The sequence below is a fragment of the Lygodium microphyllum genome, unplaced genomic scaffold (genome assembly GCF_053477565.2).
Source record: "Lygodium microphyllum isolate KBCC unplaced genomic scaffold, Lygodium_microphyllum_v1.1.10 scaffold_145, whole genome shotgun sequence".
NCBI lineage: Eukaryota > Viridiplantae > Streptophyta > Polypodiopsida > Schizaeales > Lygodiaceae > Lygodium > Lygodium microphyllum.
The window spans coordinates 83,186-107,645 of NW_028229628.1; the positions used below are offsets into that span (position 1 = coordinate 83,186).

The following is a 24,460-nucleotide window of genomic DNA, read 5'->3' on the forward strand; positions in this document are numbered from 1 at the left end:
GTGACGTTTTTGCATAAACAGGAACCAAGGATGATTCTGAAACTCCCAATGTCTCTGCGCACAAGCATATGATGCAATTTCTACAGTAACTTTTCACCGACCTGTAGAACAGTGGCTGCACAGCATAAAACTGAGCCTTTTCCTGAGTGCGTGCAGAAAACTTCCGTCTGCAAAACAGGCCCCGAAATGGCCTCAAATCAAAAAAACATATACTGCCCTCTTGCTTCACCGCGAAGGGCGTCTCAACCTGAGACAATGCACTCCTGCAATTTCCGGCTGTGCTACCTGCAGAGATCTGCTCCCAAAACAGAAAATGAAAGCAACACTGCTCCTCTTACCAGACCACCGCGAGCTTGGCTTGCTTTCTTGAGCTCCTTACCACGAACAAGGCTCTGATACCATGTCAAGATTGTGGGAGAGAAGGAAGGAGTCTCACTTGTAGCTTTCTTGCTTGCACAATGGGGGAATACACACAAGGGTGGAGGCTGAAAACAATTTTCCTCTTCTTAGTTGTGGAAGCCAAAAGAACTCTCATACAAAGAAAATAGGAGAACCCTATATGTGGGTCTCAAACCAAACTCAACTAACTAAGGTGGCATACTAACTGAGCCACGAACTAGAGTAGATAAGGATAGCTATCATGTAGCTATTATTCATGGGCGGTGTACCAACCGCGTCTGCAACTGACAAGTCGTTGACATAAATACACAACGGTCACCCTGGCGTATCACGAGTGGAGCTCGATATCTCAACAAGTACTTCGCGCCACCCATAGACATGCAAGGCATAGGCCCACAAACATCGGAATGCACCAATGCCAAGGGCTCATTCATGCGTGGCCTACCCGATTTCTTATGCGTAGACCTATTCTGCTTACCATAAAGACAATGATCACACGAGTCAAAATGTGCATAGTCCAAAGGCGGAAGATACTGCAAACCAGATAACATTTTCATTCCTTTCAAAGACATATGCCCCAAACAGGCATGCCAAAGTGATACATGTGGGATAGAGCCCACTGCCAAAACATGGTCTACAGAAGACCCAGATACAACAAGAGGATAGAGGCTGCCAGCCTTGGCGCCTCTGGCAAGCACAAGTCTGCCTTTGGTAATCTTCCAGGTAGAATCCCCAAAACAGACATGAAACCCTGCATCATCCAACTGTCCTGCAGACATAAGACTGCGCGTAAGCGCAAGTACATGACGTACATCCCTAAGCAAAAATGAACTACCAGTGGAAAACTGCAACTGAATATCACCCATGCCCACAATGTCAAGAGACCTGTCGTCTCCAAGTCTGACTGAACCAGATATAGTGCAGTAAGAGTGGAACCACTCACGGTAAGGCGTCACATGGAAGGATGCTCCTGAATCCAAAACCAGCACTGTGCATACATACTAGATGTCTCAGTCAAGTGTGAAGCATCAGAAGAACTAGCTGCAAGTATAAACTCATCACCACCATCGGACTCCTTAGTTTGTGTGACATTAATTTCCTCAATCTTGACGCTGGACTTCGCAGGTACTATGCTGCGATCAGAGGACTTCTCCTGCACTTTATCTTTCCCCTTATCCTTGCGCTTCTCATTGCGCAACTCATGACACTGTGGTCTAATATGGCCCTTTTTCCCACAATGATGACAAGTGACATTTGCATTGCGCCCACGCGACTTACTACGCGACTTGCCACGAGATTTAGACCGACCCTTCTGCGAGTCATGGCCTCGGCCATTACCACGGTCATACCTGTCATTCCTGCCTCTAACTGTCAAAGCATGACTACCACGAGAGGCATCCAAGTTTTTGCGATTCACCTCTTCCTGAAGAAGAGCACTCTCAACATCTGCTAATTTTAGAGTAGCACTAGAGGCACAAAGAGCAGTGCGGAATACATCCCATGACTCATTCAAAGTCCTAAGCAAGAAAAAGAGGAGTTACTTCCTCTCCAAAGGTGATATCCTACGAAGTTAGGTTCTTCAGTATAGCATGGAACTGGCTCAAGTGAGCAGACATAGTCGCATTATCCTTCATGCGCAGATCCATAAGCTGCTTCAACCAGTACATCTGACTCGCCGGACTTTTCTTATCATAAAGATTCTTGATCTTATTCCATAGATCCCATGCACTCTGTGCTTCCTCAAATACATTATAATGTACCTATTCAGTGAGAGACAATACAATCGTGGACTTGCATAGCTCATCAAGTTCAAGCCAGTCGTCATTGTCCATAGTTTCAGGCTGCTCCCCACTCAACCGAAGTGGCTTAATCTGAGATTTCTGCACCAAAACCTGCCATATTTGACTCTTCCAGTAAGAGTAGTTGGTACCATCCAACTTTGTAATGTTAAAGATGGCACTATCATGCGAAGATGATGCCATTATGCAGGTTGGAAATGCCCAAACAGTCCAAAACTGCTTGCTGTTTTACTGCAGAAACTGCCCAAAAATGACCAAAACGGGGTCCAAAGGGCGAGCAAAGTGTGCCAAAAGTTGTTGCCCACTTAGTACTAGGTGCGGTACACCAAATCAGGATATTTCAGCATGAAAAGTACACCTCAGTCCACCAATAACTGCTTGCTGTAATAAATTGCAGGTATGCAGTCTAGAGAGCAAACTGTCCCAAAATAGGATCCAATGTCAAGCAAACAATGCTAGGTCCAAAGCCGGCATGAAACGGACATAAGCAAGGCCAATGGCAGTGAAAAGAACATGAGCTCAACACCGAAGCATGTCAAAATAACATTTGCCAGTGAAAGGCACACCCCCAGACACTCTAGGCAAAGTGTTCCTGTAACTGTCAAAACCTGACACAAATAGGTGTCTGCTCAAAGAGAAAGATCCAAATATGAGACTCAGCTCATAAGCATCCTGTGAACCAAGAGTACATCAATGCATATCCATAAAGATCGGAGTATGATCCCAAAGTCTCAATGCGTATGTAGCTGCTCAAGACATAAACTGCTCCAAATACATGTAAGTGCTCCAATAGCATGCAACTGTCAAAGGTCAAGCAAGCATGTAAAATGCTCCCACTGGCACAAAAGACGTACAAAGCGAGCTCAGAAGCTCAAACAACCCAAGAGAAAGCACCAGTGATAAGTGACCCTTTCAATGCATCAAGCGCATCCAAGAGAGCATGACATACATGAAGCACCGGTCGTATTAACCATGAAGCAATACATAAGCCCAAATAAGCTCTCGGTCAACTCAATGACATCCAAATAGCAACCAAGATCAGTGATCAAGTAAGCCGGGAATGCTCAAATACATCCAAATCCAAGCTCCAAATGTCGGTATGGCATACACGAACCAAATAGCATATGTCACGAACCAAAGCATGTAATGCAAAAGCCTAACTGTCAAGCAGAGACATGAGGCATAGGCGGTCCACCAGCATGCCAAGTCGGTCCAAATGCCAGTGAAGACGGAGCTAATGCGAAGCTCAAAAGCATCCCATAATCTCATACATATGCTCCAAGTCGTCCCCAAATGTTAGAGACATCATGCCAAAGCTCAAAGCATACATCCGGTATCGGTGGGTAAGTGCCAAAGCATGTAAAGTACCTTCAGCCCACTGTTATTCCAGCATGTATTTACTGTTCTAAACATTAGATTTCAGCCCCATATTCAAGCCAAAATCGCTCCAAGTCGTCCCCAAATGTCAGTGTCAGGAGTGCTGCCCTGTTTTCTAGCACTATTATGCAGTGAATGACAGTTTCAAAATTGAGAAGGATCAGCTCCCAACCTCAATGTCAAGCCAAAGCATCAAAATGACATCCAAAAATGGCTCAAATGCCCTCCAAATAGGCCAATGATGAGTGCTCCATGAGCAACAAAGCATTCAGCTGTAAAACGTGGAGGTCAAAGTCTAAAAATGGGCGCCATATTCAACGTGTTGAGGCCTGGAGTGCTGCTTTAATCACGTGGCTGAATGTTGAGTGTGGGGGGGCTCAATGATGGCCCAAGGTAGGCACATACCAAGCCATGAAGGCCCAATGCAAAGGGGAGGGAAGATATGAGCTATGGAGCTCAAGAAGAGTGGCTGCCCTTTGTTCCTGCCCTGTTTCAAACTGAGAATACACTCAAATGCCTGCAAATGCTGAAGCAATACCTCAAGGGCAAGGCCTTGATGAAGCTCAAGAAGGCCGGGATGGAGCTCGGGAAGCCGGGGAGAGTCGGGAGCTCAAGAGGTCGGCTATGGCTGCCGGGATGGAGACCCAATGCGCGAAGCGAGTCGATGCGAAGGTCGGGAAGCACCGAGTCGAGCTCGAGTAAGAGAATGCCAAGCTCTGATACCAGTTGAAAGGTGAGAAGGATCGAAGCTTGCACGCGAGCTATGGCGGGAGAGCAAGAGCAAGAAAAGAGAGAGACAAGAAATGGGAACTCCAACAGTCACAATGTGTGACCGAGCCTTCCTTTATTCAAACTGTCACTAAAAGAATAAAGAATAAAGTGACATGACGGGCGCCCGCCACCTGCAGTGTGCAGTGGCGAGTACTGTCAGTGTAGTAATACATGGGGTGGCATGGCAGAGGCGCCTTTACCCCCAACAAGAGCAAGGACATGCAGCGGTTCATAGTCACCTAAACTTTAGTTTCAAGCTATGATACAAGAATATAACACTTGAAATTGGTGCCCCTCACCTCCTCCACTTTATCTTTGTTTGCCTCCCAAAAGTCTTTCCCCAAGAAAATTCACTTTAGAAGTTACTATCCGTGTGCATTAGCAATGGTAGATAAAGTTGTACATGGCTACTTTCAAGAAACCCAAGAGATTACACCACTTGTGAAAGTGAAGACAAAATCTATACTAGACCTCCTAGAGTCTACGATCCTTGTAAAATTAGCATATACCTATCCAAGAATAGATGCATCCTTCCTTCTAAAGCACATGCACATAGACTAAGTGTCATTTAAGTATCTCATGATACTCTTTACTGCCTCAAAATCTCTTTTGCCAAGGTTTGTCATTAACCACACCTACTACATAGGCAATGTCTAGATGTGTAGCAACCATGGCATACATCAAGCTACCCGATGTGGATGCATATGGAACCTTGGCCATTTCAACCTTCTACTCATCTAACTTGGGATTATCTTCTTAGCTAAGTTTCAAATCTGGAGGCAATGGAACACTTAATATCATGCACTTGCATGGCAATGCATTTTTCCCATCAGGCAAAGGAACCAAATCCCATGTACAGTTTTTTTATAGTGAACCATGCTTAGACTACATGACTTTCTCCCAAGAGTGACTCACCTTTGCGCAGAGCCTCGTCATAAGTGAGAGGCTCGCTAGCATCAATTACCATGACATAAGTGAGAGCCTCGTCATAAGTGAGAGGCTTTCTCATGGATAACCTTTCAAGGCTGCAGATTTCAAAGGTGATAGCCCATCTCACCTACATCGCCATATCCAAGAAGATGCATTTCACTGACTTTGGATCCAGCTTATTTCACTTTTTTGTTAAAATATGGTAGAAATCTTGACATACAAAGACTCGCAAGTTGGTATACAAGGGAGATTTATTAGACCATACCTCCTTGACAACAACTATACCACCAAGAGCAATGCATGGGGATCTATTAATGAGATGCATGACAGTAGTAACTACCTCAACTTAAAAGTACTATGGCAAGCTTGCCTAGTTAAGCATACTATAGACTCTTTCTTGAATAGTATGCATGCACTTTGTAATACCGATCTAGGGTGGGGTATATGGAGTGGTCAACTGACACTTACTACCTCTCTCATTATCACAAAGCCACTTAAATTCCTTAGAGACATATTCACCCCCATTATCAAATCATAGATAGGCCCAAACCTTATGCAAACAATCATTTATGAATATAACAAAGTACTTCATGCTACCCAATGACTAACAAGGCATGGGACCATAAATATCTAAATGAACAAGAGCTAATGGCTCACCCACATATATAGAACCAAACTTTTTATGAGAGCTATGTGTCTACTTGCCATATAAATAATGTTCACAAGAGTCAAAACCTAAGGAGTCAAAAGATGGCAAATATTTCAAACAAGTGAGTACATTCACTCCTTTCAGAGATATATGCCAAAGACAACGATGCCAAAGAGATATAGGAGAAAGATCGGTCATAGCCAAAACATGATCAATAGAACCAGATACAAGCAAAGGGTACATGCTATCAACCTTGGCACCTCTAGTAGAAACAAGGCTTCCACGAGTGATCTTCCATGCAAAGTCACCAAAAGATATATGGTACCTATCATCATCCAATTGTCCACCTGAGATAGGGATTTTAGTCAAACTAGGGACATGATGTACATCATGAAACACAAAAGGAGCACTAGTAAGAAATTGCAATCTAACATCAACTATGCCAATGATATCCAATGCAGTGTCGTCTCCCAGTCTAACAAAACTCGTAACAATATGGTAGCTATGAAATTGATGATGAAGTGGGATAGCATGGAATGAGGCCCCCAAATCAAGAAGCCAACACTTAGAGTAAGAAGAAGGAGCATCAATCAATTGAGTAGCATCAATTGAGTAGCATCAAGTGATGAAGCAGCAAGTATGTAATCATCAAAACTGTACTCCAAGATATTTATCTCCTCTATCTTCACACTCAACTTAGGAACTTCTTAAGAATAGTGCTAGGATCATCATCAAAAGATTTGGCATTATCATGTGCTTTTCCTTTTACTTTTTTATTGCACCTATCATTGTGTATTTTATGGCATTGTAGCCAAATGTGACCCTGATGCTCATAACAATGAATGTCAAAGAGGACGTATGACCATAAGACTTATACATGATTACCTAGAAGATTGAGACTTGCCCTTGTCGAACTGTGAGTCTCTACCACCATATTATTCCCATTTTCAACATTTCTATCTCTCACTATAAGTGCATGAGAAGTGCTGGCTACATCAATATTCTTCATGTTTACTTCTTCTATAAGTGAAACACTCTCTACATCATTGCATATGATTGAAAATAGAGTGGGACTCATTCAAATGAGTAGACATAGGGGTGGCCTCCTTCATGCATAAGATTCTTCAACCAATACAACTAAAATGCAAGACTCTGCTTGTCATGAAGATCACATATCTTCTTCCATAAATCATATGCACCACCATCAGTCAAAATAACATTGAAGTATACCTACTTAGACAAAGATAGTATGATAGTGGACATGCATAACTCATTAGGATTATCCTAATAATTTCTATCCCGATTTATTGGCTCTATGCCCTTGACTTTCAATGGCCTAACTTGCTTCTTTTTCACCAATACGTACCATATTTGGGTCTTCCAATATGGAAGTTGTTACCATCTAACTTCTCAATGATGAAAAAAGCACTCTCATTGGATCCATTTACAATTATCCAAAAGCAAGAGTAAGAAGTGGAAAACTAAAGAGTATATGGCTATCCACAAACAATAAGCACTAGAGTGCTCCAACAAAGCTTCTACCCTCAAAGAAATTGCTCATAAATAGCTTTGAGCATTTTTGTATGTAAAACTACAATAAATTACCATACATCTATAGGCAAATGACCAAAGAAGTAAGCTCCCACTAGTAGGAATATTTAGGTAGCAACCATGGTATACAATACAACTAGCAATGCAAGAAAAAGCATAAAGCACCAAGTACTAAGAATTATCAAAATATCCAAGGTATCAAACAGATAGATGCATACAACAATGCATATCAAGTATGTGTCTGTCACCACTGACAACCCACTAACAATGATAGATATAAGGTATCCAAGCTCAAAAGCAAATCAGTTTACAAGTGTCTCACCATTGACTCAAAGAGCCAAGCTCTACAATGTAAATACAAAATGGCTCCCCTTGGAAGTGAATCTAGAATGCCCAAGCGCACAAAAAACCTCAATACATCAAGTCATAGCATCCGATTTCCCAAAGATATGAATTAATGCATCCAGGAGCATAAGCCAAGAATAGGACTTCAACTTGCAAGTGAAGAATCCTTGTATCAATAAGTCACTGCCAAAATGCATTCAATGAATCTCAAATGCAAACCTCTTAGCTCATGTACATTAATGCCAAGCATCAATATATACATGTAGAATCCTTGAAGCACTTGTAGGCATGTAATACATAGAGCTTTATTGTAATATGCTTGTTGTCCAAACTTTGCTACTCAAAGAACCCTTCAATGGCGAAGCTAAAAAAGCTTAAATTGGTCCAAATTATTCCCCACATGTCAATACATCATCTGAGCATCACAAAATAGCCCCATAAGCATCACATCAACACTATGGAGTCCAATAGGTGTTACCCACCACAGTGTATGGTAAATATTTCAAACAATAGGTAAATGGTTGACCAATGTCACTCCAAATGATGCTCTAAACTAGGTCTAATATCGAAAATTGCCAAGTTCCCAAGAGTCTAAGGAAGAGCTGGGGATGATTGTCCACGCCAAGAAAGAGGGCAATAGATTAGGTGCAATTCACATAGCATGTTGCTCCTCATTGGCTAATATGGTTGAGGTCATTGCCCACCTAGGGAGGCTTGTAGGGTCTTGGGCAAGCTCCTTGACAAGCACAGAACACACTGAAGCAAGAAGGAAACTATGCATCATCTTCACGACAAAATGAAGACAAAAATGAGTGTCTGTTGCTATGCAGCATATGATGAATGCAGTTACAGGAAAGGGGACACATGATGATGTATGGTATGTCGATTCAGGTGTATCTAATCATATGACTAGTCATGTTGAATGGTTTGGAGAGATGCAGGACTTACAAAACCCAGGTTATGTGCAGACGGGTGATGATTCATGCCAGCCAATTTCACACATTTGGAAAGGTTCCCTTGTCCTTGTATGATGGCCAGACAAAGAGTTTGACAGATGTATTACATGTGCCATCAATTACAAAGAATTTGGCCAAATGGTAGAGTAGGGGTTGCAGGTCTGATTCAATGTAAAAGGTTGTTTTGTAGAAGACTTTAATGATAAGTGTAGGTTGGTCGTAAAAGGAAGTAGAGTTGGCCAAATGTTCACTTTAGATGCTGGAATTCCTGCAATGGATGCTGCTATGTATGCTAAAATAAAAGGAGTAGTTGCATATATTGAAATATAGCATAAATGTATTGGACATGAAAATATGCAAGGGACTGAAATTAATGCAGTCCAGAGGATTGGTTACAATGTTGCCTTCTTTTAGAGTTGCAGAATTGCATAAAGTGTGTGAAGCATGCTAGTTTGGTAAGCAGGCAAGACAACCCTTCTCGCATGATAGAGAAGTGAGTAGGAAAATACTTGATATAGTGCATACAGATGTTCAGGGGCCTACACAGAATGTATCTCTTGGTGGCAACAAATACTTTGTCACATTTATTGATGACTGTTCAAGAAAGTTATGGGTATACTTCATGAAGGAAAAAAGTGATGTGTTTGAACTTCAATCTTTTAAGGCAGCTATTGAAACAAAAACCGGCTTAAAAGTAAAGTACTTGAGATCAGATGGAGGGGGAGAGTACCTCTCTAATGAGTTCAGAGGCTTCTTGAGGACTCATGGGATAAAGAGGCAATTTACTTGCAAGTATACCCCACAGCAAAATGGTGTTGTAGAAAGAAAAAATAGGCATATTGTATAAAGTTTCACGGGCGTTAATGGCTGAAAAGAATACGCCCAAACATTTTGGTCTGAGGCTGTCCATATAGTTGTTTACATTATGAATAGAACTCCCACAGCTACAGTTCATGGGATGACTCCTGAAGAATGCTTTACTAGTAAGAAGCTTGATGTATCGCACTTGAAGGTATTTGGCTGTGTTGCATACATTCATGTGGCAGATGAACTACGGAAGAAGCTTGATCCAAAGGCAGAAAAATGTATTTTTATTGGATACTCTTTAGAGCAGAAAGGGAATCATTGTTATAACCCTGTCACAGGTCAGTTCAGAGTGAGCAGGGATGTTATATTTGATGAGATGGGAAGTTGATATACACCTGATGGTGATGTTTTGGATGATGATAATGATCACACAACTATGTGCAGAAAGATAAACAAGAATCACAGAGTCTTAGTGGACCAAAAACATTATCTGGTACTACAACTACAGTTAGCCCTTGGTCTGGAAGACTAAGGAGTGGCCCCACATCTTCAAGTGGATCTATAAGTGTTGTAGGGAAGGACAAAGGAAAGAAGAAAGTGCTGGATGGTAATGATGCATCTACTGGTCATTTGGGATTTGATGGAGATTCTAGTGGTTCGGAGAGTTTGGATGATGAGCTTGGCATTCCTTCAGTCAGGATGCCAGGTGTACACAGAGTTCATAGTAATATAAAGACTCCATTGAGTGATCCGGTGGTACGCAAATCTAGCAAGGTTAGATACCCTGTTAAAAGATTTGGTTTTGAAGGTGAAGCTTCGAAAGTTCCGAAGCTTACTTGGAGTTGCAGAGATAGAGTTGAGCTTGAGGGGGAGTGTTGAGATGGCAAGCTCAACATGTGCGGACATTGATGATGGACCGCCTGGCTAGATGGGTCCACACATCTACACTTAGCACGTTGGTAGTCATTATGATACTCACATGGCCACTGACTTATCACTTATTATATTTAGTTTGTTACATACATAGCGCAGTCAATTATGCACTGTTTGACTTAGTAGGCCACTTTCCTTTATGTTGTATCTTATCTATACTTTGTGTACATTGTATAGTGTGTTGAAGAAGAAGAAGAAACCAGCAAGAAAACGTTTTGGCATCCATCTCTCTTCTTGTGTTCTTGAGTGAGGTTCCTCTTGTGTATACAGTGTGTGTTTGGCGCAACAGCTCAAGCAAATTCCCCCACCATGCAATTCTTGAGATAAAAGACAAGATAAACGGTAGATTATTGACAAGACCCAAGCTATAGCTGACCTAAAATCGGAGGTAGCCAAACTAAAAGAGTCAATACAAAGGCCAGTATGACCTCACGTGCAGTGTGTGGACTATGGAAGGAACCACTTGCCTTCTAAATGTCCCAATCCCAGATCATGGCCTTGTCCCAATTGTGGAAGATTCGTGCATGACATCATGCACTACTAGTTACCAAGATGGTTGCCTTACTAAGCAACCTTGTACTCAGCCATACTATTAAGGACTTATGCAACCATATTTTGGAAGGGGAGCCCCTTTAGGTCTCTTGCGCCTAATGATTCAAAACCAGTCGCCCCAATGATAGACATTAACTCAATAGGAATCCCTAGACCTCTAGAACCTATTGTGACCCATCCACCAAGCGATGCTCCAGGGCACTTTGTGGAGGAACCATTGGACAAATATTCTTACTTGAACCCTTATGTCTCTTATGACAAAGAGGGTAATCCCATTTTCATTGACTATAGACATGTGTTGGTCATGGCCTTAAGCAGAGGAAGAGGTAGAGGCTTAAGAGGATCTCAAAACCAAGAGCCCATAGCATGCTGTATGTGTGGCCATCTAGGGCATATCTCGTTCCTCTACCCTGAAAAGGAGAAAGTAAATAGAGAGAAGACCAACTTGAGATGCCTCGAATGTGGAGTCACACACTTGTTTGTTGATTGCCCTAGGCAAAAACCCTCCACTAGCTCGGCAATTGTAGCGTTTGTGCCACTCGGACTCTTTTGTGTCAAGTCACCCGACAACAATGCCACACCTTTTTTCCTAAATGTCATGACAGGTGCTCAAATAAAGGATGCTAGTATCTCATTACCTGGACCTAGCAAACAAGATGCATCATCTATAGGAAAGAGGAGTCAACGATGGTGGAAGAAGAGAATCGAGGCAAAAATAATGCTCAAGACTGAGAGTGAAACCACATTAACCAAGGGAAAACAAGTCACTGATGCTGAAGCAGAAACATCTACTCCTAATATGAGAGAGAAGGGAAGCACTAAGGCTGGAGAGTACCCTGACCCGAACCAGTAGCAGTTGCTGAGGGTTGCAAACAAGGTGAATGGATAAAAGAAGCACAAGCTCTCCTTCAAGATGCCAAACCTATTATTGAGGATGAGATTAACAAACTCTCAACTGTGAGCCCACTAGCCTCTCCCACATATCTGAGAGCAGGAGAGATAATACCACCATGTGAACTACTGCATGGGCAACATGAGGGGCCACTACACAAACACCTCACGAGCATTGGCAAGGAGCCCATGAAGCTGATGAGTGAAGGACGGATGGCAAATTGCTAACCACCCTAATAACAACTCCTATGACATTATCATTGGGAGAATTTCTTAGGCAAAATTCTGCACTTTGGCAAGAATTGAAGCGATGGGTAGAATACAATAATGAACATAAACTACAAGACTTCCTAGACCCCCATCCAATGACACACATACCAAGCCTAATGTTGAATCCAATGTTTAAGTCCCCACAAGTAAATGCCTTTTGGGAGGGCACTGAGATGCACACAGTTTTACCTCTCGTTGCCTTAGGAGATATTACATGAAAGGGGATAGTGGACACAGGAGCACGGGTTACTGTACTTAGTCACACAGTCTTGCAAGCTGCAATATTCCCCCCGGTGCTCTCTCGTGCCTTCCCCCCATGAGAACCCCCCCCCCCCCCCCCCCCCAAATTTTTTAAATTTTTTTTTAAAACTCCCTCTCTCTCCCCCTATCGACTGCATGGCGGGGAGAGAGAGAGAGAGTGTGTGTGTGTGAGTAATGAAGAGAGGGGGGCATTAAGTCCCCCCAGGTGGGAGGGGTGGTGGCCACTAGACGGCCATCTCCTCCCCCTCCCCTTACCACCTCCCCCTACACCATATAAGGCGGTCCTCCTCTCCCTCGTCGACTACGGCAGCAAGCCCTCCCCCTCAGTGACAACAGGTAGTGGCCCCCCATCGTCACAAACGTAGCCCCCCCTTCCTCGCCTTCAGCAGCGCTTCTCCCCCCCTCGTGATTACAGCCCCCCCTGGCTGTGAAGGAGAAGAAGGAGAAGAAGAAGAGGGAGAGAGAGAAGAAGAAGAAGATGATGATGATGAAGAGGAAGGAGAAGAAGAGAAAAAGAAGAAGAAGAAAAAGAAGAGGGAGAAGGAGAAGAAGAAGGAGGAGAAGAGGGAGAGAGGAGAAGAAGAGAAGAAGAAGAAGAAGAGGGAGAGAGAGAGGAGAAGGAGAGAAGAGGAAGAAGAAGAAGGAGAAGAAGAGGAGGAGAGGAAGAAGAAGAGGGAGAGAGAGAAGGAGAAGAAGAGAAGAAGAAGAAGGAGAGAGAGGGAGAGGGAGAGTGGGAAGGTGGATGAGAGAGAGAAAGAGAGAAGGGATAAGGAGATTGAGAAAAGTGGAGCTGAAGAAGAAGAAGATCTTGGCATTCTCCATGATGGCACCAAAGCCGAGTATTGCGACAAGTCTCGATCATAAGTGGAGCCAGAGGCACGAGAGATGCAGATGGAGAGGCAAGCATCAACTATGCCCCTATTCCTATGAATCAAGTCCAGGTTCCTCAAACTCTTGTTTTCTCTAGATGTTTATATCATCACATTTAAAATATGTAGACTCATTAATGTTGCGCATAGCTTGCCATAGGAGTTGTACAATACCACCATTGAAGATTTTAGATCATATCAATTTCATAAAGAAAACACATGAGGGATGGGCATGCCTTAGGGGATTATTGCGATCATCTTATGCATTGAGTGTTGTACTCAAGAGTTGCAAACATTACTTGGAAAGCTCACGTGAAATGATAGAATAATGAATTTCGCATAGGTTTATGCCACATGAAATGATAAGGTTTCCATAATAATTTACATAAAATGACAGACTTTCATCTAGTTTAGTGTGGGTTAGTTGGTAAGACTCATGGTTTGCATCTGTGATTAAACTAAATAGATGAAATGATAGTTTCTATTCACATGATGCATTTGCATTGATGCAGGGAAACTTAGGCCATACAAGTACCTGCATATTAGGGTTAATTAATCATTGACTAAATGTGAAAAGAGTTAAAGATCACGAATTGTATTAACTCATTAAGAATCCCAAGTGCGAGTAAGATGAGTCTAATTGGAAAATTATGCATAGTACCGCACTAAGAGAGATGGAAGGGACGCCTGCATCTAGACTGTATCCAGAAGGCCTAGATGAAAATTCTTGCATTGCCAAGTGTGTTAACTGAACTTGGTTAGAGGGAGATGAGTAAAGAGCTGGAAGAATAAAAGACCCTTGGTTGGGTTGCGAATAAGGCTTGTCTGTTGCCTTGGCTGACCAGTTAATGCTTTGAGTTAGGGTTAAGATACCATAAGGTAAAACCCAAGGGAAAGAGCAAGTCAAAATAAGTTAACTTACCAAGAACATTTGCTTGCATGATCTTGTTTGAGATTATTGGGATCTCGCCAAGTCGTGAACGATCCAGGATCGGATGTTGGGAGCATCCGGGAAAAAGGAATCACACCTTAGCAGTTGGTCATACAAACGACCTCCGAAATGATCGTGATTGTACACTTAGGTACATTGTTTGAACTTCTTTGCTCAAGGAACTAATTCAAGGCAAAACACTTAATGCTTCAGGTTAAAAGCCAGGAGGGAGAGGCAGGTTTAGTTACCTCGGACTGTCTTCCTGGCCCTATCCAAGGGGGTTGTTAGCCGAGCTGGGTATATGGACCTAACCCACCGTGAGAGGTCTCTTCGCGGGTGCTTCTTGGAGTGGGAGGATGCTTGGGTGCCAGGGGAGGCTTTGGCTGTAAATTCCTTGCCTCTGGATCCCGCACAAGAGGCCGACCTGACTCGAGATGGGATCTTGAGGCCCATGTACTAGTCTACGAGCGGAACTTGGAGCATCAATCTTGTAGATTGTTGGGATAGTCTTTGGGCATGATACTTGATGTATTTCAAGATACGGAAGACTTATTTTTGCGGAGGCAAGGGACACTTAATTCTCCTGTATGGGAGGGAGACAAACATTAATATGAAGATAAGTTAAGGAAGTGTTTGATCTTGTTTTATATTGTCTTAGTGTCTGTGCCCTAAATTACGTAAAGGAACCTGTGATTAATAGGTTAATTAAGGAAGCTACTTTTATGTGTCAAACACAATGTGATAGGTAATTAGATAACTAAAACAACCCCTAAGGGAAGCATGGTGGATGTGACCATCGGGTCCATCCTACGGTAGGGTGGTCTCGGTTAGTCGAGAGCTTTCCTTAATGGAATTTATTTGATGCGAACGTTAGATAGACAAGGACCTTAGAACTTGTAAGTTAAAAACCTAATTCATATCGTTTAGGGGACCGGAATGGGACTATGCCCTATGGGCAGAGAGGTCGAGCGATGCATCCCTCTCGTTTCCCATTCTTTTTGAACCAAGTGCGGTATGAGTCTGCTTTGGCCCAGTTGTATCTGCACAAAGTGAAGCAGCTGTCGACCGATGCTAGAAAACTATTAGGAAGACTCGACTGCTAGGAACCCGGACTTCAGGTCGATCCTAGGGGGAACGGCCGGATAAGTTCCGTTGCGATGCAGACTCGAGAGACCCTAGTTGGCAAACCCCATGTCATTCCTTGGGAGTGTCGGGTGGCGTCTTCTAGATATATCTCTCAATGGACTGCTAAGACATGTCCCACAATTTGAGGAGCGGGTGTGTTACAGTTGTTATCAGAGCAAAAACTTCATGATGATACATGATTGATTAATGTTTGGTTCATAGACATATCCTAAACACAAGTAACCTGAGTGGTATGGCTTGATTGTCAGGCACCTTCTGCACCCACGAATGCTGACATGCAAGAGAAGAAATTTCTTCTCAAGCAAATTAAGGCACCCGAGTTTGATGGAGAAGGGTTAAACGTCGCAACAGAGGTAGAGATATGGATTGAGACGATGGATGACTATTTCTCTGCTTCGGGAACTGCCTCCATGAATCAAGCAATGGTTGGAAAACTGAAGTTAGTTGGCCAGACTCGGTTATGGTGGAAGCAATGGTGCAAAGATCAAGGTATTTTTGAAGCCGCTGTTATGTGGACTCAGTTGAAAGATGCTGTATGCGGACGATACCTTCTGCCAACCTACCAGACCTTGAAGATGAATGAATTCTTCAAGCTCAAGTAGCTGGAATTAACCCTGGAAGCTTACTACTCAAAGTCTATAATCCTACTAAAATATGCGCCACCTATGGATATTGCACAGCAAGTATCCAAGTTCTACCATGGCCTGAACACTCCTCTAAACCACTCTCTTGAAGCAATGTGTCCAACGGACTTGCAAGACACATTACTCCGAGCGAATCCAATCGTCCAATAACTTAAATCGAGCAATTGTGGCAAAGATGACTATGAAGATCAGGATAAGAGATGCCATACGTGCGGACAGATAGGGCACATCCGTAGGAGATGTCCCTACTGTCAATGCTTCCATTGTAACGAGCTAGGACACATCCAAGCAGACTGCCCTGATCTAAGTCCAAAAGACATTGAGCCTCCAAGAAAACGAAGCTACACAGGTGCAGTCTATGGATATATAGACGGATCAGATGAAGACGAAAATCTAGTGCCCACTAAACCTTATTAGGAGGACTAAAATTCCTAGAAGCTTAATCGACACGTAACAAAATTGAGGATAAATCCTACTCTTGTACCTATGGTCAATTCAAATAATATGAGTGCACTACTTGAAACATTAAGAGTAGCACAGTGGATGCATGGTGGGTCTTAACCCATAGGTCGTAAGCCCCATTAGTGCTTGTCTTCCTTAGGTCTTCTCGAGATGAGGACATCTCGATTTCTCTAAGGGAAAGAGGATGTAATATCCCCACCCCCGGTGCTCTCCCGTGCCTTCCCCCATGAGAACCCCCCCTTAAAAAAAATTCAAAAATTTTTATTTATTTTTTACTCCTTCTCTCTCCCCTTGCCAACTGCATGGCGGGGAGAGAGAGAGAGAGTGTGTGTGTGTGAGTAATAAAGAGAGGGGGGCATGCAGCCCCCCAGGTGGGAGGGGTGGCGGCCGACGGCCGTCTTCCCTCCCCCCCCCTCCCCCCCCTTTACCATCTCCCCCTCCACCATATAAGGCGGCCCTCCCCTCCCTCGTCGACTATGGCAGCAAGCCCTCCCCCTCCGCGACAGCAAGCATCGACCCCCCATCATCACGGATGCAGCCCTCCCTTCCTCGCCTTCAACAACGCTTTCCCCTCGTCTCCACGATGGCACCAAAGCCGAGTATTGCGACGAGTCTCGATCATAAGTGGAGCTAGAGACACGAGAGATGCAAACGGAGAGGCAAGTATCAACTATGCCCCTACTCCTGCGAATCAAGTCCAGGTTCCTCAAACTCTCGTTTTCTCTAGATGTTTATATCATCACACTTAAAATATATAGACTCATTAGTGTTGCGGACAGCTTGCCATAGGAGTTGTACAATACCACCATTGAAGATTTTAGATCATATCAATTTCATAAAGAAAACACATGAGGGATGGGCATGCCTTAGGGGATTATTGTGATAATCTTATGCATTGAGTGTTGTACTCAAGAGTTGCAAACATTACTTGGAAAGCTCGCGTGAAATGATAGAATAATGAATTTCGTATAGGTTTATGCCACATGAAATGATAAGTTTTCCATAATAATTTATATATAATGACAGACTTTCATCTAGTTTAGTGCGTGATTAGTTGGTAAGACTCATGGTTTGCATCCGTGATTAAACTAAACAGATGAAATGATAGTTTCTATTCACATGATGCATTTGCATTGATGCAGGGAAACTTAGGCCATACAAGTACCTACATATTAGGGTTAATTAATCATTGACTAAATGTGAAAAGAGTTAAAGATCACAAATTGTATTAATGCATTGAGAATCCCAAGTGCGAGTAAGATGAGTTTGAGTGGAAAATTATGCATAGTACCGCACTAAGAGAGATGGAAGGGATGCATGCATCTAGACTGTATCATGAAGGCCTAGATGAAAATTCTTGCATTGCCAAGTGTGTTAACTGAACTTGGTTAGAGGGAGATGAGTAAAGAACTGGAAGAATAAAAGACCCTTGTTTGGGTTGCGAATAAGGCTTGTCCGTTGCCTTGATTGACCAGTTAATGCTTTGAGTTAGGGTTAAGACACCATAAGGTAAAACCCAAGGGGAAGAGCAAGTCAAAATAAGTTAACTTACTAAGAACATTTACTTGCATGATCTTGTTTGAGATTATTGGGATCTCGCGAAGTCGCAAACGATCCAGGATCGGATGCTGGGAGCATCTGGGAAAAAGGAATCACACCTTAGCAGTTGGTCGTACAAACGGCCTCTGAAATGATCATGCTTGTACACTTAGGTACATTGTTTGAACTTCTTTACTTAAGGAACTAATTCAAGGCAAAACACTCAATGCTTCAGGTTAAAATCATGGAGGGAGAGGCAGGTTCAGTTACCTCGGACTGTCTGCCGAGCTCTATCCAAGGGGGTTGTTAGGCCACGCCGGGTATATGGACCTAACCCGCCACGAGAGGTCTCTCTGTGGGTGCTGCTTGGAGCGGGAGGATACTTGGGTGCTAGGGGAGGCTCTGGCTGTAAATTCCTTGCCTCTGGATCCCGCACAAGAGGCCAACGTGACTCGAGATGGGATCTCGAGGCCCATGTACTAGTCTATGGGCGGAACTTGGAGCAGTGTAGATTGCTGGGATAGTCTTCAGGCATGATACTTGATGTATTCCGGGATACGGAAGGATTATTTCTGCGGAGGTAGAAAGGGACACTTAATTCTCCTGTATGGGCAGGAGACAAACATTAATATGAAGATAAGCTAAGGAAGTGTTTGATCTTTTTTAATCTTGTCTCAGTGTTTATGCCCTAAATTACGTAAAGAAACCTATGATTAACATGTTAATTAAGGAAGCTACTTTTATGTGCCAAACACAATGTGGTAGGTAATTAGATAACTGAAACAACCCCCGAGAGAAGCGTGATGGATGTGACCATTGGGTCCATTCTACGGCAGGGTGGTCTCGGTTAGCCGAGAGCTTTCCTCAATGGAATTTATTTGATGCGAACGTTAGATACACAAGGAACTTAGAACTTGTAAGTTAAAAATTCGATTCATACCGTTTTAGGGGACCGGAATGGGACTATGCCCTATGGGTAGAGAGGTTGAGCGATGCATCCCTCTCATTTCCCATTCTCTTTGAACCAAGTGCGGTATGAGTCTCCTTTGGCCCAGTTGTATCTGCGCAAAGTGGAGCAGCTGTTGACTGATGCTAGAAGGCTATTAGGAAGACTCGACTCTAGGAACCCAGACTTCAGGTCAATCCTAGTGGGAACGGCCAGATAAGTTCCATTGTGAGGCAAACTCGAGAGACCCTAGTTGGCAAACCCCGTGTCATTCCTTGGGAGTGTCGGGTGGCGTCTTCTAGATATATCTCTCGATGGACTACTAAGACGTGTCCCACAATTTGAGGAGCGGGCACGTTACACAAGCTTGGGGAGAACCACCAATGGAAACTACAAGGTTCGATGTTACTCTAGCAAATGGGATGAAGGTTAAACCTTTTGGAGTTCTGAAAGACTAGCCTCTAAAGATAGGAGGAATCCAATTCTCTATGAACTTCATAGTTATGAAGGGTGTGGATTATGATATCCTGCTTGGCAGACCTCAGACGAGGAATGCTAGAGTGATAGAGGACTACGGTAATGGCCTAATATTCTTGAGCAATAGAAGCAATCCGAGTAGAAATGGATACATGGAAAACCTCACCAGTGGACTTAGATGCCATCTCTACCTTGCTAAAGGGTGACTCAAGGTCTAGAAGTGATTATGGATCTCTAACAAGGTATATTCCTTGCCCTAAGGATGAGGAGATTGGATGCACATATTGGCAACCATTGATTTCCCATTCTTGGAGGATGAGGGTGAATCCAAGCAAGATGTAGACTCAACTAGCAAACCTAACATTGCCATTACTTCTAACCTTGTGCATTATGGTTGGAAGTTCCATGGGTCAACTCCAACGCCAATCACCTATTGTATCCCAGCAAGCCCATCTATATCAAGCTTCCTCAAAGACTTTCCCTTGTGTCCCAACCCAACCTTCATCACCACATGTAACTATCTTTGTCTATTGTGAATATTATTAAAGCCAAAACCTACTACAGACGAAGAGCGGTTGCCACCCCTCTTTTTTGATATAAATGCTTGGATAGATAGCGGTGCGATGGTAGGCCTCATGATGAGAGCCATCCTCTTGCCAGCATTTTGTATGAACATCTTAGAAGACATGATTGACAGCAGATTCACTAGGTGTTGAATAGCACCCTGCCACATCACAAAGAAAAGCTCAAACCGGCCAACAGAGGCTGCAAATACATTTTCTAGTCACAAAAACTTGTAAGAAATCTTCTTCTTCACCAAGAAACCCATTTCTCCAAGAACACACAAGAGGAAAGCATGCAAGAAATTGAACAATGCTTCCATCCTCACTCTCTTCCTCTTCCTCACTCTCCATTAGATTTGGCAATGAAGCACAAGAGAGAAAGAAACAAGAATGAGACAGATGAGAGTTGTGCCAAATGAGGGAGAGGAAAATGAAGCATGAGAGGAGAAGATAAAGGAAGAAAGAGGTTGTAACCACCTCAACCTCCCACCTTCTCAAATCACCTGACAAGCCTCTTCCTTTTCTTTTCTTGCTATATAAAATTGAATTTGCATACATCTTGGCTAAGGTCTAAAGACCCTTCAATTTCTGGAATGAGACAAAATGTATTGACCATTCTTTTCCTTTCTACATTTTTTTAATGTGAGCCTTTTGGACTACACATTTTACATTGCTTCATATTTGAAATTTTTTTGCCAAGAGGTACATTTGCAATGAGTCATTTTACAAAAAGTTGTTTCCATGTGAGCACATTTTGGTGCCTATTTTTGCATTAATTTCCCGGTCATCATTCCTCCCACGCTTAAGTGTGAAGCATCCCTGCGAACAAACTTGAAGAAGAACCACGATCAATACTTGAGAAAACTTCATCTTTATCTTTATCTTCAATCTTCATTTATTTTCTTGATCGCCTTTGAATTGTCATTGGATAGGGAAGGAAAATAACACATAAAATAGAATCACAACTAGGACATTGAGCCTAGGTCATGAGCATACCACAAGAAAAATTCACCGAGACACAAAAGATAGGGCTTTTCACACAATTTTCACACAAAAAAACAACTTCACACTTAGGATAGATAGAAAAACAACCACACCATGAAGCTCATGAAGAAATCCCAAAATATATAAAAATGAAATGCATCCCTTGCAAAGGTTATGATATTGAAGTTCTCCCACCTGATAGATATGTTTTGAAGTTCTCCCACCTGATAGATATTGAAGTTCTCCCACCCGATAGATATGTTTTGAAAAGGAAAGGACAATAAGCTTTATTAAAAATAAACAAAAAAAAAATCTTGTGTATTTTGGAGAAGGGGTGATCTTGATGAATAGAAGGAGCATATTGAGGATACAAGGGGATATCCATATGAATCACTATTAAAAAGGTAGTTTTTATAAAAGGTTTAATGGTTAAGTTTTGTTTTTTAAATTCTATAGATTTTCTTGGATGTGTTTATGCCGGCGGGCAGTGTGTGTATGGATAAGACCAAGGTTGTGGCTTGTAACTATCATGTGAAAATGTCCTTAGAACAATAGTGCCACCATGTATGGCCGACGATTGCAACTACGGTCTGCACTGCATGGGTATGTATACATGTGGGCTTGCCCGAATTTCTCACTGCTCCAGGAGCGGACCGTGCGCTCGACCCCATCTGCGATTTTCTAGATGGCGAAGTAGTCGACCAGGGGGGTGGGAGCAGACGGCAGGAGTGGCTATGGAGGCATCATGGTTGAAGATGGGGGCAGGGTGGAGGGGCTATGGTGATGATGATGAATCGGGGAAGGCAGGTGAGGGTGGAGACGAACAAGGAGGCCCTGAGAGAACTCTGGATGTTATGGATGATGAGATTGGTGATGCCCCCAAATGGCACGAATGTGTGAGGCATCAGGCCCGCCCCTTCGAAGTGCGATGGATCGAATCTGTCCGGCTCCTCGTGTGCAGAGCAGCAGCGGCATGAAACTTTTTTCATAGCCTCATCGACTTCATATGCTTATGATTTCCTTTATCCCTTTCTATTTTCCTCAAATTGTAGCTCATGAAAATAACAATCCATAGCCAAAATGCAGCTACAAATCCATCTCTTGCAAGCTTCATAACCACCTCTTTCTTGGCCAGTGCACCAAATGAATAGCACCCTATCATTGCACAAAGAAAAGCTCGAACTGGTCAAGAGAGGCTGCAAATACATTTTCTAGTCACAAAAACTTGTAAGAAACCTTCTTCTTCACCAAGAAACCCATTTCTCCAAGAACACACAAGAGGAAAGTGTGATATATCAAATATTAAAAAAATCATGGGAATTTTTTTTAAAATTCTTCTTCCGTCGGCGACGGTTTGTGCTAGAGGGGGAGAAGGATTTAGAAAGGCCAGCAAGCTCCTCGCTGGAGCTTGCTTAGCCTCAATGGCCATGCCTCGTGACACGAAGGAGAGGGAGGATCCCCCTCCCTCCCCTATTTAATTGAGGGGGCTACTGCCGTGGGAGGGAGAAACGAAAGATGCCATCGTGTTGCTAAAAGGAGGGCCGCCATTCTGAACATGAAGGGACGAAAGGGGAGGACTGAGCGCTGCCCATACCCGCGCGTCGCCTCCTCACCGTGCTAGATGAGGAGGGAGCCTTCCAAAAAAACTACTTTCGACGGAAACGGTGCAAGGGAGCGACGGTGGAATTCCGAAAGAAGTGTAAAGCTGCTTCCACGTTCGACGGACTACAATTGCGATGCCTCCTAAGAAAGTCCAAGGCGTAGCCGCGGGTGGGTCATCTCCCGGTATCCATGTGAATATCTCACCCCAAAACCAAGTTTTTCTTCTTGGCTTTAATTCGGTTTTAAGTCGATCATGCAAAGAGAAATTGTTAGGGATATGATATATTTGTTCGAATTAATTGTAATGAAGGAGTTTAGCTTATGAATGATAATGTATAGAACTTAGTTTCCTTCAAATTGCATCAAGCATTATAAATTACGAGCAAGATTATCCATTTACTATAGTAGTATATTTTAGTTAAATCCTAAAGGTGTAGAAATTATATCTTGCACCATTAGTCTTATTCCTTTCGCAACGAATCATTGTAAATGGTTAAATTCATGAAAGGTTTCTTTCGATGCTCAAATTATTAGGAAGTTATCTTTGCTAATTGCACATCTTAGCAAGGCAAATGTTGTTATTTGGCATGAGTTCATCTTTAAGGAAAACGGAAGTTAAATTAAACTGTATTGGCTGGAAAGTAAATTGTCACAAGGATAGCAAAACCGTGACAAGACGATTAATATTACATTCCAAAAGATAACTAAACCAATCTAAACGTAGAAACATTCATATCCTAAGCACTTGACTACTTTCCTTACTGAAGGGACAATAAATTCGTAAAGATAAGGAACTAGGGTTTGTCCCTAAGGTTCTTAAAAAAAAAAACCCTAGGCCTGACATACGTCAGCTTAAAGGATCTAAAACAGATTATTCCATCGCAGGACTTGCGCAACAAGTACGAAATCATTTAGTCTTGTGATTGATTCACAAGGAGAAAGGGTAAAAACCCTCATCAAGGATGGGAGATCCCTACGCAAGTTATCTTGCAAAAGGACGTATTTTTGGATATCCTTCTAAATAAGGAAAGTTGTAAACCGGAAACTAGCATATCTAAGGAACTTTAGGGTTGACCAAGTTGGGTTAATAAGGTAGGCCCTACACCAGAATGTAAAGGATCTTGCCAATTTACAAGACACCTTGGAAACGAGTGCTGATACACTCAAAAGGAAAGAACACTTCCTTAGCAGTTTGCCAAACAACACGGTTGATTAATGGAAATGTTTGTGCTTGCTAGAGATTTTAGGGCTCTGTTTGAATTATGAGTTACAAATTAAATGAGTACCTATACTTCAGGTTAAAGGCCTGAAGAGGAAGAGGCAGTTTCAGTTACCCCCGACTACCTGCCTAACCCTAACCAAGGGGGTTGTTCACCGCACCGGGAACGTGGACCTAACCCGCCGCGAGAGGTCTCTCCGTTGAGCTCTACTTGGAGTAGGAGGACGCTTGGGTGCCAGGGGGGGCTCTGGCCGTAAATCCCTCGCCTTCCGGGTCCTGCACAAGAGGCTAACGTGACTCGGGATTGGATCTCGAGGCCCGCATACTAGTTTACGGGTGGAAGCTTGGAATAGTGATCCCTATGGATTACTAGATAGCCTTTGGGCAGATTATGGACAAGCCTACGGGCGGAACTCCTTGTATTTCAAAGATAAAATGATGAAATGTTAAAAAAAAGAACTTGCTTGATATTGTTTTTCTATGTCAAGTGATAAGATTACGTGAAGGAACCAGTGCTTAACAGGATTAATTAAAGAAGCTGATTGTTATATGTCAAATTAATGTGTTAGATAATTACATAACTAAAA

At 42.9% G+C, this 24,460-nt stretch overlaps 1 pseudogene; it reads left to right on the plus strand.

The window, feature by feature from the left end:
- LOC148008418 (spliceosome-associated protein 130 A pseudogene) overlaps window positions 1-21,607 on the plus strand; it is a 23,593-nt pseudogene extending 1,986 nt beyond the window's left edge.
- Window positions 21,608-24,460: the final 2,853 nt, after the last annotated feature.